Source organism: Acipenser ruthenus, chromosome 1 (genome assembly GCF_902713425.1).
Source record: "Acipenser ruthenus chromosome 1, fAciRut3.2 maternal haplotype, whole genome shotgun sequence".
Classification (NCBI taxonomy): domain Eukaryota; kingdom Metazoa; phylum Chordata; class Actinopteri; order Acipenseriformes; family Acipenseridae; genus Acipenser; species Acipenser ruthenus.
Window position 1 is genome coordinate 67,622,335 of NC_081189.1, and position 12,363 is coordinate 67,634,697.

General features: G+C 45.1%; 1 long non-coding RNA gene across 1 annotated transcript; it reads left to right on the top strand.

Moving 5' to 3' along the window:
* Positions 1–705: 705 nt before the first annotated feature.
* LOC131737675 (uncharacterized) lies at positions 706–7,738 on the top strand. The gene is made up of 2 exons (XR_009329307.1): positions 706–881; positions 2,374–7,738. It is a non-coding gene; the product is annotated as an uncharacterized LOC131737675 (long non-coding RNA).
* The last annotated feature ends 4,625 nt before the right edge of the window (positions 7,739–12,363 follow it).

Sequence of the window (12,363 nt, forward strand, 5' to 3'; positions counted from 1 at the left end):
TATTTCCTCTGTTTATGTATTTATTTTTTAATGTTGCGTAAGTAGAGCAATGGCTAAAGTCTAAAAATAAACAGGTGTCATGAAGCGTGTAAAACGGTGTATGCCGTATGCACGCTCTACACACTGCATAGACCGGTGTAAGTTGTATATTGCCATAGTTTACATTAATTTAGAGCTTCTTTAAAAAAAAAATACGTTTTTATTTTATTTTTTTAAATTAATGTATTCCGTTGGTGTTTTTAAAGGCTATTGTTTAGCCTTTTAACTGGAGCCATTTGTCTTTGCTCATAATTCTAAAATAAAATGTTGTATAAGGTTGCAGGTTGATTCTGTAATATCCAAAGTTCAGTAAAGTATTTAATAAAAAGACACACCCTTATTTATATGTAGCGTTTATTATATAGTTTAATATAGCCTACATATAATAACATTTGCAAGTTCACACACGTTCAAGGTCTGTTCACAGCTCACCAGTACATCATTCGATCAATAAGCCAGCTACATACAAGGAAAGTTAAGTCATTAATAATTTACATCAAACTTCCATCCTTAAATTATTTAAAATATTATAGTACTTTTTAAAACTGTGAGCTGAAAATGCATTTAACTGTTCCTCTCCTATTTATGTGGAAAATGAGCATGGTATATCAAGTTTTTTTTTTTTTTTAAATCAAGTTTCTACATTTCTTTTTATGCTTTTGTAGCCAGCTAGTTTAAGAAGTTAGCAAATAAACTACAAACTGGTAGGGAATTCTGGGACACTTCCTGTTTCTTCTCCATGTGGGTAATTTACATCAGCATACTGGAGTTAGTTTGTAAAATGGCTCCGGCTGTGCAACAGTGTGCTGATGTCTGTCTGCTATACTTGGTTTCGTTTGCAGGTGAGCTACACTCTTAACGTTCAAATGAATAATTATCTGTTTACTTGTTATTTTACTTCGAAATGTAAGAAATTATTAGAGAAACATAACTTGAAATTACTTTTGTAATGTTTATCTCTGCTGCTCTTTCTTAAAATTGAGTCTTTATTATTATACAGCTAGTGCGATTCTGTTCAACTAGCTGCTAATGTTATTTCAGGGCTTAGGCAAGTAAAGTAAGATTGAAATTATTGTAATAAATAGTTTTCAGGTGTTTTGCTGGTAACCTTATCGTAAGATGTGGGTAATTTACATCAGCATACTGGAGTTAGTTTGTAAAATGGCTCCGGCTGTGCAACAGTGTGCTGATGTCTGTCTGCTATACTTGGTTTCGTTTGCAGGAGATGAGCCAAAAATAAACTCTGTTGTACCTGAGTCTGAGCCAGAGTGATTGTGGTCTGGGACAAACAAATAATAATACACAACACAACGCAGAGTACGCTAAAAAAAACAGGTTGTTTTATTCACAGTAATTCATTCAAACCAAAACTAATATTTAGGAGGAGACGCAGCCTAGCTGCCCATTACGTAACCGTGTGGTCCTGCATGCACTGTAGTTTTAATAAGGGTTACACTTTCATAACACTAAATCGATGTGTATTGCATATGTATTAGGTCACATGGTCTGATTGTGATTAACCTTTGGAACTGTATCAACAATCAGCAACAACTTGTAAAAAAAAAAAAAAAAAACGTGCATACTGTATCGCCATTTAAGTAAAACAAACAAGCAATTTGAGCAAACAGCCAATCATACTTTTCACAAGTTTTTCAATCATAGAAATTGTGATTAAAGAGGCTTAATGGGGCCATCTTGTGGCAAGAGATATAGAAACATTGGGATATTCTTTAACGAATTTCTTAAAAATAGGAAAGAAAATAAAAGGCTGCATATTTTTATCAGAGTATTTTACTTTGAAACACATGCAGTTATGTTTTTGTTGATATAGGGATCTATGAGTTCAAACAACACAGCTTGTTTGAGCATAATGAAATAAATAAAATAAGGTAATATGAGGATATAAGGTTGCAAGTCACAATATATATTTAAATGCATACACAGTATAATATTAAAAATAAACCAAAACATGTAAATAAAAGTAAAGGTGCACAAAGTACAATATACATACAAAAGTATATAGGACGTTTCAGACATAAGAGTCCTTCGTTTTAGCTGCTGAAGGACTCTTATGTCCAAAACGTCCTAAATACTTTTGTATTTATGTTCTACTTTGTCCACCTGTACTATTACTTTAAAGTTTGTTTTTTTTAAATTATATATGTATATACAGTCTTGACAACAGAGCACGGTTCAATAGCTGGCAGGATCTTTATTTGCAGCAACAGGTTCACAGCAAGTAACACAGCTCACAGCACACGATTCTCCACTCTCTGAATCCACACACACTCACCTGATGCACCCTCTTTTATCCCCTTTTATCCACATGAACAGCACCTGGTGACCACCATCTAGACTGACTGATCCAGCTCCAAGTCCCAGCACGCTGCTTCATGGTTCATGGTGCAAGCAATCAAGTCCTGCAAGTTAAAAGTTCTGGAATTCAATACAGCCGCAGACAAAGCCGGTCCACCTGCTCCCGCCACTACATAGCTCCCCTTAGTTCTCCTCGTCCCAGAGGAGACTGACTGTCCCGGAGGCGGTGAGGTGGACGTCTGTGGGGTTGTGGCGATGAAAAGGGACAGCCGCTGGGGTGCCCTCAACCGTGGATGGTGGCTGCGGGCTGTCCCCGGCAGACTGCTGGCTATCAGAGCCAGCTGGCGATGTGGTGGTTCTGGGCAAAGGTGAGCCTGAGGGTCCAGCCCCCAGGCTGTCACTGCGCCACCCCCGATATGGGGCAAGCCAGTCCCGATGGATCACCACCGTCCAATCCCTAGGTGGCAACTGGACCCAATAGGTCACATCCCCAAGTCGTTCCAGGACCTGGCAAGGACCCACCCAAGCACTATCCAGCTTGGGGCAGCATCCCCACTTATGGTGGGGGTTATAAACCCACACAAACTCCCCGGCCGAAAAGTGCCATCCCCTCACCCAAAGGTCATAGTACCTGCAACTAGCCGCGGGCAAAGCAATGAGTGGGGTCCTGGCAATCTTGCAAGTGCCTTGCTTACTCAGGCCCTGGGGTATCCTCTGCAGCATTGGGTGGCCAGCTAATCAGTAACTCAGCCAGAGTTCTGATCTCCCATCCGAGCATCAACAAAGCAGGGGTGCAGCTGGTTGACTCCTGCATGGCGGTACGCAGGATAACAGGACCAGGGGCAGCTGTACATCCCAGTCTTTCTAGCGGTGACAATAGCCAACTGGGCGGAGAGGGTACGGTTAAACTGCTCCACAAGCTCGTCTCTCTGGGGGTGCAGCGGAGTGGTACAAGTCTTATGTATCCCCAGGCGATGGCACATCTCCGCAAAGACCCGGGTCCGAGTGAAGCTCCTGTGGTACTCTAAACCGGCAGAAAAAGCCTTCCAGCAGTACTTCGGCCGCTGTCTCTGCTTCTTGATCTGGGGTTGTATATGCCTCTGGCCACTTTGTGAAGTAGTTCATACCTACCACAATGTAGCAGTTCCCCCGATCAGAACACGGAAAGGAGCCCAGGATATCGACCCGATCCATCTCATGGGCTCCCCAGCTGGAAACTGCTGCAGTGGAGCGTGGTCCCTTCCTTACAACACACTCATCACAGTGCCTGTAGAAATCCTCCACGTCCCGATGGCAGCGGCCACAGTAGAACACCTGTTGGAGCTGCTTGAATGTTTTGGCGGCCCCAAAGTGTCCTGAACCCGGCGTGCCATGATGAGCCTGTAGTACCGCCATCTGTAGGGAGTGCGGTACAACGACCTGCCACCTCACCTCCCGTTTTGCTGGCTCCTTCCACCCTCGCTGTAATACCCCGTCCCTGATTGCCAGATTGCCTTTGTCGTTGGCGACTGCAGGGCTATAGTGTCCCACAGCGGCCTTCTCCAGCCAGTGCAGCATTGGCTGCAGATAAGCATCCCAGTCCTGCTGCCGCCTTCACTCCACTGCTGTGAGCACCGTCAGCTCACTACAGATCGCAGTGGTCGCCTGGCTCTCCTGAACCGTCTGGTGTTGTAATCAGTCCCTACCCCCGCTCTGCTCGGTCACAAACCAGCTCTTCCTCTCGGATCTCCCGCTTGGCAGTGGCTGCAGTCTTCCTCAGTACAGGGGTGACGGGACAGTGCACCCGCTTTGTTGTGTTGAGTCCCGGCTCTGTGCTGGATTCGGTAATTGAAGGGTTGTAGCTGCTTGATTCAGTGTGCCACCTGCCCCTCTGGTTCCTGAAATAACAACAGCCACTACAACGCAGCATGATCTGTGCGGATGAGGAAGGACAGTTTCATACCAGCCGTCTCTACTTGCTGCAACACCTCCCACAGGGAGCGTAGAGCCTCTGAGAATATTGGCCCGTGCACCAGTAGGTTGTCCAAGTACACCAGGTAGCACTGTGGTGGAATCCCGTTCAGTGCCTTCTCCCTCAGCCGCTCAAAGGGAGCAGGCGCATTACACAGTCCGAATGGCATGACTAGAAACTGCCACTGCCCCCAGCCGCAGGGGCAAGTTCGACCTGCCGGTTTTTAAGGGGGTGGCGGGCTCCGACAAACAGACACTGCCGCAAACCTACACGACCAAAGGGTCCAAATCGACACCCCCTGGACCCTACCCACACTTGCAAACGGGATCCAGCAAGCACCACTTGGACACCCGCCAGTGACCCAGCCAGCTCAATTGGGAGCCACCGCCAAACGGCCTGCCTGCCGCAACACACAGGCGAACCCATCCCTCCCAACGGCAGCCCAGGGGAACCAGCCAAACTCCGGGGCCGGCGTCGGCCGGCGTCGGCCCCACCGGGTGATGTCAGCCTAGCCTGGGCCTGGCCGAACAATCAACCCCCACTCAGTCCAGCCCAGCCACCGCCATTGCGCAAGAGAGGATGCCGCAACAATTTTGTTCCCAGTCCTGAAATCATGCTGAAATCAGCAGGCTGAAATCACCTGGTGCAGCACAACATCAATATGGGGGAGGCCACATATATCAAGCTGCAGCCTTGTCGCCTACTCCTGACCAGACAGGAGTCTGCCAAGAAGGTGCTGAGAGAGATGCTAGAAGCAGGCCTGATTGAGCCCCTGGACAGCCCCTGGACTTCGTCAATTGTGATGGTCCCCAAAAAGGATGGAGAGTGGTGCTTCTGCGCTGACGACAGACGGTTGAATGAGGTGATTAAGAAGGATTCATACCCCCTCACCCGCAGTGATGAGTCCCTGGACCTGGTAGCAGGGTCCACTTGGTTATCATCACTGGATCTCTAGAGCGGCAACTGGTAAGTAGCCCTTGCACCAGCAGTAAGACCCAAGACTGCCTATTTGACAGGCAGGGGACTGGCAGTTCAGAGTGATGCCATTCGAACTGTGCAACGCCCCAGTGCCCTGCTGGTGTATGGAGTGTCGTTCCAGACCGCCCTTGACTCCCTGTGGAGAGTGCTACAGCCAGACCACGGCTGGACTCAAACTGCACCCTGACAAGTGGCGCTTCATGCAACGAAAGGGAATAAGCACAGAGCCGGACAAGGTGACCGCCGTTGGGGAGTGGCCCATCCCCACCGACCAACGTCGACTCCGAGGGTTTCTGGGTCTTGCGTCCTAGACTTCGCCAGCATCACTGCTCCCCTGCACCAACTACTGTGAAAGGGATAACCGTTTGAATGGATGGAGGAATGGCAGGCTGCTTTCAACCCACACTCCGGGAGGCGCTGACACAGTCCTCGGTGCTCTCCCTCCTGGACCCCAGCCTACCATTCCTCCTGGACATGGATGCCAGCAATAAAGAGATCATAGCTGCATTGTCCCAACAAGGGTCCGACGGCGAGAGGGTCATGGCTAATACAGTGGGTCCGTCAACAAGGCGGAGCGGCAGTACTGCATGACTTGGCGGGAGCTACTAGCAGCGGTCTCGACCTGCAGACCCGCGCTCTTAACATTGGGCTGAGATGGTGTTTGGCCGGCCATCAGACCCCTCCGCTAAACCACCCGAACCAGAATATGCCAGGTTATTGCAGGACTGCCTGGAGGTGGCCCACAGCTTTGCCAAGAATCCGTTGCATGCTGTGGGCTGCCGGCAGAAAAGGAATTACGACACCAGGGCACGGGCAGGCACTTCACAGCAGGGGAGTGTATAGCCCCCAATGGAAGCGGGGTCACTGCCCCAAACTGGACAGTCACTGGCTAGGACCTTGCCAGGTCTTAAGGGGCACTCACACCGAGCGCGATGCGCATGCCACCTCCTTGCGCGTCGCTCTGTGTCACCGCAGACCACTGTTCACACTGAAGGCAGCAAGGGGAAAGTCAGTGGGCGGTCTGTTGTTACGTCACGGCTGTATGTACAGTGACTTTTGGTTGCCAAGCAACAAACAGTAAATGCCAGCGGGAAGGGAAAACTTTTTTTATATTTATATTAGGAGGCTGTGTGGTCCAGTGGTTAAAGAAAAGGGCTTGTAACCAAGAGGTCCCCGGTTCAAATCCCACCTCAGTCACTGACTCATTGTGTGACCCTGAGCAAGTTACTTAACCTCCTTGTGCTCCATCTTTCGGGTGAGACATAGTTGTAAGTGACTCTGCAACTGATGCATAGTTCACACACCCTAGTCTCTGTAAGTCGTCTTGGATAAATATGTCTGCTAAATAAACAAATAATATAGAAAATACAAAGCTAAATATTTCAAGTAATGAGGAACGAAACATTATAATTTTTTCACCAATAATCAGTGGTACTCAGATAAGCGCCTTTGACAATCTGATAATTAATTTGCAATCATGAACAGCAATGAAAAAAAGATAATTGTGAGTGCTCCGCTCTACCGCAGAAAGAAAATAAAATACACAAACATTGTGGGTCCATGACATTCTCAAAGGAGAAAGTACGGCGAATACCATCAGCTGATACAGGAGCTCCGATTTGATGAGGATAGATTCCAGATCTACTTTCGGCTTGATCATGCCCAGTTCCATTGCCTCCCAAGTAAAACTGGTCCAATCATTACAAGAATGCAGACTAATTATATAGAAGCTATCAGCCCAGCAGAGCGCTGCGCAATATGCCTCAGGTGAGTTTCTGATAATTCTATGAAATCAATCAATCAATCAATCTATCTGTGTGGTCCAGTGGTTAAAGAAAAGGGCTTGTAACCAGAAGGTCCCTGGTTCAAATCCCACCTCAGCCACTGACTCATTGTGTAACCCTGAGCAAGTCACTTAACCTCCTTGTGCTCCGTCTTTCAGGTGAGACGTAATTGTAAGTGACTCTGCAGCTGATGCATAGTTCACACACCCAAGTCTCTGTAAGTCGCCTATCTGCTAAATAAACAAATAATAATAATATCTATCTGACCTTGTACAAATATATTTAAAAATATTTCATTTGTAACTATAATAATTAAAAATGTGTAATATTATCTGACATTGCTCAAAATCGTTCACAAAGTAAATATTGGAAAATACTGAAAACATTTTTTACAAAGTAAAAATATTTGAAAATACTTAGATATGAGTAAAATAGGAAACACATTTTAAATTGCTCTGTTAATGGCAGCAGGTTTAATAGTTACAAGAACAGGGGTTAACCCGCTTTGAATTCAGGATAACAATTAGGCTTACATAGTGTTACAGAGAAATATTTGAAAATATTTAAACTATTTTGTCCCAGGTCTGCTATACACACACACACACACACACACACACACACACACACACACACACACACACACACACACACACACACAAACTTACCAAAATCAATTAGCAACTAGGGATCAAAATTAAATATAAATGCATATAAAGTATATACTCCAACAATAGTAAAGTCCAATATGCATGAAAAAATTTTCACAGGAATCTTTCATTGGTATTAAAGACGACAATGCTTTATTTGTCACAAAACATATTATTAAAAATAATTAATTAAATTCAGCTTCAAACAGAATTTGGTGGATTTTAAGCTTGGTTGCACACTTTTTTTTCACAAGGCAGTTTCTTGATGTTGGGGAGGAGACTCAAAAGGAACATTTCATCCTCATCTGTGGGCTTCGGTTGATGGGAGTGGACAGATAAAAGAGACTCCTCGAAGCTGTCGAGACCAGCTGATTGCCTTCTCCTCTTCTGGCTCGGCACCTGTGATCGTGAAGAGGGAGAATGTGAGGTGGTCTCCAGCTCGCTGTGCTCCTCTTCCATCTCATGGACGAGAGTGCCAGGGTTGCTGTCCTCCTCCTCCTCTCCCTCTTCATCCTGTTCTTCTGCAGGCATGTTGCTGGTAGCGGGCCTTGCCTGTATGAAAGCATTCAGGAATGCCATCACCTGGCTAAATTTCCAGCCCCTTTGGCAACAGGGGACTCATACCACACAATTGACTTCAGTTACCATGTCGATGTTTCCACAGCAGCTGGCATAGTAACTGACGTGTGCAAGGCCATATGGGACTCTATTGTGTCAGAGTACATGAGAATACAGAAAAAAGAAGATTGGGAAGCGACTGCCAGGGAGTACCACAGGCAGTGGAACTTCCAGCGCATTTTCAACTACCGCCTCTCTCGTGCCAAAAAAATGTACCATTGGTGTGAGCCCCCAAAATGCAGAGATTGTGGTGAAGGCAACATGTCGGTCTTCCTCGCAAAGGAGTCTCCTACTTTCCCCTGATTGGTTGCTGTTGGTATACGTAACGGCGCGGCGAGGCGAAAGTTGAAAATATTTTATCTTCTGCGTGTCACTCTGAGTGCCGCTTCCCTCCGCCGCTGTGTGCCCCCATCAGTGTGACCGTCTTCATTGAAAACAATGGCGTCAACTTTTGTTTTGCCGCGTGGCACTGCCACACCGCGTTCGGTGTGAACGCCCCTTTAGAGCGTATGTCAGGTCGTGCTCCATCATAATTGGCTCACCCCTACCGGGGACGGGACCCTGTGCAGCCCAGCCCGGCAGCACCTGCTTCCCCTGCCACACTTCAGTCCCGGCTCTCCCTTACCAGGGAGTCCCCCTCCACCTGGACCCGACAGACCTCCACCTGCAGAGGCATGGAGTCCTGGCTGACTTGGGCAGCCAAGACCCTGATAGCAGCGCAGGTCACCACATCGTTTTTAGGGACCCTAAGGGGGAACTGTGTAACAACCCAGGGGTCTACTTTATTATAACGGGACATAATTGTGTGTTGGCAGAGTTCTCGAATGTTCTTTGGCCCAGAGCCAAGAGTTGCTACTGCAGGTGTTCAGTGATGCCAGAAGGAAGAGAATTTCCACCTATCATTAGCTCAGCTTGCAGAACGGAGGGGCCCCCCATTGCAAGGAAAAAAGGGATTGACACTGCAGAACGAGGGATGGGAGGTGGGGCAGATCGTACATGCTTGGTATTGGTGGGTGATGTACTGGGGGGTGTGGATTGGACGAGGGCATATAAGAGAGTGAGGGCATTGGTGGGAAGGAGATCAGGGATTCGAGAGCTAGTGGATACTCTGTGTGATTTGACTGCACTTAGTTTGGCGTAACACACGGCCTACAGTATGCTTTTGTTTGTCCAATATCCAAATGTCCAATATATATATATATATATATATATATATATATATATATATATATATATATATATATATATATATATATATATATATACAGTGCCTTGCAAAAGTATTCAGACCCCTGACCAATTCTCTCATATTACTGAATTACAAATGGTACATTGAAATTTCGTTCTGTTTGATTTTATTTTAAAACACTGAAACTCAAAATCAATTATTGTAAGGTGACATTGGTTTTATGTTGGGAAATATTTTTAAGAAAAATAAAAAACTGAAATATCTTGCTTGCATAAGTATTCAACCCGTGCTGTGGAAGCTCCCAGTTTACACCGATGAAAGAAATTGCCCTAACGAGGACACAATTACCTTACCATTGGCCTCCACCTGTTAACCATTAAAGTTGCTGTCACATTTTCTGGATAAAAACCCCACTGTTGAAGGATCATTGGTCAGGCTGTGAATCTGAAGGAAAATGAAGACCAAAGAGCATTCTACAGAAGAGATAAAGTAATACAAAATAAAGGGTACAAAATAATATCCAAGTGTTTGGATATCCCAGTGAGCACAGTTGGATCAATAATCAGGAAGTGGAAGCTGCATCACACCACCCAGGCACTGCCAAGAAAAGGCTGTCCCTCAAAACTCAGCGCTCAAACAAGAAGGAGACTTGTGAGAGAAGCCACAGAGAGGCCAACAATCACTTTGAAGGAGCTACAGAGTTCAGTGGCTGGGAGTGGAGTAATGGTGCACCAGTCAACCATATCAAGAGCTCTGCATAACACTGGCCTGTATGGGAGGGTGGCAAGAAAGAAGCCGTTACTCAAAAAGTACCATCTGAAAGCACGTCTGGAGTTTGCCAGAAAGCATGAGAGTGACCCAGCTGCAATGTGGGAAAAGGTTTTGTGGTCAGATGAGACCAAGATAGAGCTTTTTGGACAAAACTCAAAGCGCTATGTGTGGCACAAACCTAACACTGCCCATGCCTCAAGACATACCATCCCTACAGTGAAGTATGGTGGTGGCAGCATCATGCTGTGGGGATGCTTCTCATCAGCAGGGACTGGGTATCTTGTTAAAATTGAAGGAAGAATGGATGGAGCAAAATACAGGGAAATACTGCAAGAGAACCTGCTTCAGTCAGCTAAAAAACTGAAGCTTGGGAGGAAATTCACCTTTCAGCAGGACAATGATCCCAAGCACAAGGCCAAAGCAACATTGGAGTGGCTCAAGAACAAAAAGGTGAATGTCCTACAGTGGCCCAGTCAAAGTCCTGATCTCAATCCCATTGAGAATCTGTGGCACTATTTGAAAATTGCAGTCCACAAGTGTCGTCCAACCAACCTGAACAACCTGGAGCAAATCTGCCAAGAAGAATGGGCCAAAATCACTCCGACACTGTGTGCAAAGCTGGTACATACTTACCCCAAAAGACTTAAAGCTGTTATTGCAGCGAAAGGTGGCTCTACCAAAAATTTATGTGTGGGGGAATACTTATGCAAGCAAGATATTTCAGTTTTTTATTTTTCTTAAAAATATTTCCCAACATAAAACCAATGTCACCTTACAATAATTGATTTTGAGTTTCAGTGTTTTAAAATAAAATATCAAACTGAACGAAATTTCAATGTACCATTTGTAATTCAGTAATATGAGAGAATTGGTCAGGGGTCTGAATACTTTTGCAAGGCACTGTATATATATATATATATATATATAATATATATATATATACTTGTTTACAGAAAAGTGTACAGGAATATCTTTTTTTAAGGCAATGGAATCGGAATCGGCTGGAATGGCTTTTTATGGAATCGGAATTGGCTGGAATAGCTTTTGGGAATCAACTCCTGGGATCGATTCCACCGATTCTCAAAATTAGAATCGATTCTGGAATTGACTCCAAAAAAATTGGAGTCGAACAGCACTAGGGTTGTGTGTTCGGTGAGTGGAGAGGAGTAAAGTAAATTAAAGACGCAATTGCTATGTCGTGCTGGAGTACCAGCACAGTATGTGTTTGTTTGGTGTTCGTTTTGTTTGTCTGTCTGTTTTGGCCAACGTGCCGTTTTCTTTTACAAAGTGTTTTTTGTTTAAACTTTTTATTTGCAATAAACCGGCGCAAGCAAGGGCCTTCACCATTTCACTCGCCGTGCTGTGTGTGTTTCTTCTGGGTCTGACGTCACCACTCAGGCCAGCTTGCCACAGAGACACACAATATTTAATAAATAACACAGTCACAGCACTAAAGGTGGCCCAAGCGCATTGTATGTGGAAAAGTATTGAAATTAAATTTCTCCCTATTTCTTTTATAATGCTACTGTATAATGGGAAAGTGGAGAGAAAAAAAGAAAAAAATACCCTTAAAGGAAAATAGTTTATCATGAACCCCTAGATTTAAAGTTTTGGACCCCAGCCTGCCTTAAACTATTGTGATGCTAATGATAAACAAAATGGTTATACAGCCTTCTAGGCACAGTCACCCATTATGTACTGTAAAGTTACTGCAACTGATTCAGTGGATTTCTTAAGTTTGTGTTTCAGCATTGAAACACAGCATTATTCATTGCTGTGTTCTGCACTTACTTCAGTGGTTGGGGTTAATGGCCACAAAACCCAGTCCAATTGCCTGAGATGATTTGTGAAATTGAATAATAAATACCAGTGTTTGATGAGTTTTATTGTGCATGTTTGCCGGCATGTGGAAATGTACAAACATTCCAGCTAAATGTGCGAGTGTCCTTGTGCATGTTTACTTTAACTTTGTGAGAAGTACTTTAAATGCACTGCTACACACATACACAAAGGCAGTTCTGAGCACCAGTAAACAGTAACAGGGTAGTTTTCATGGTTAAGCCTGACATT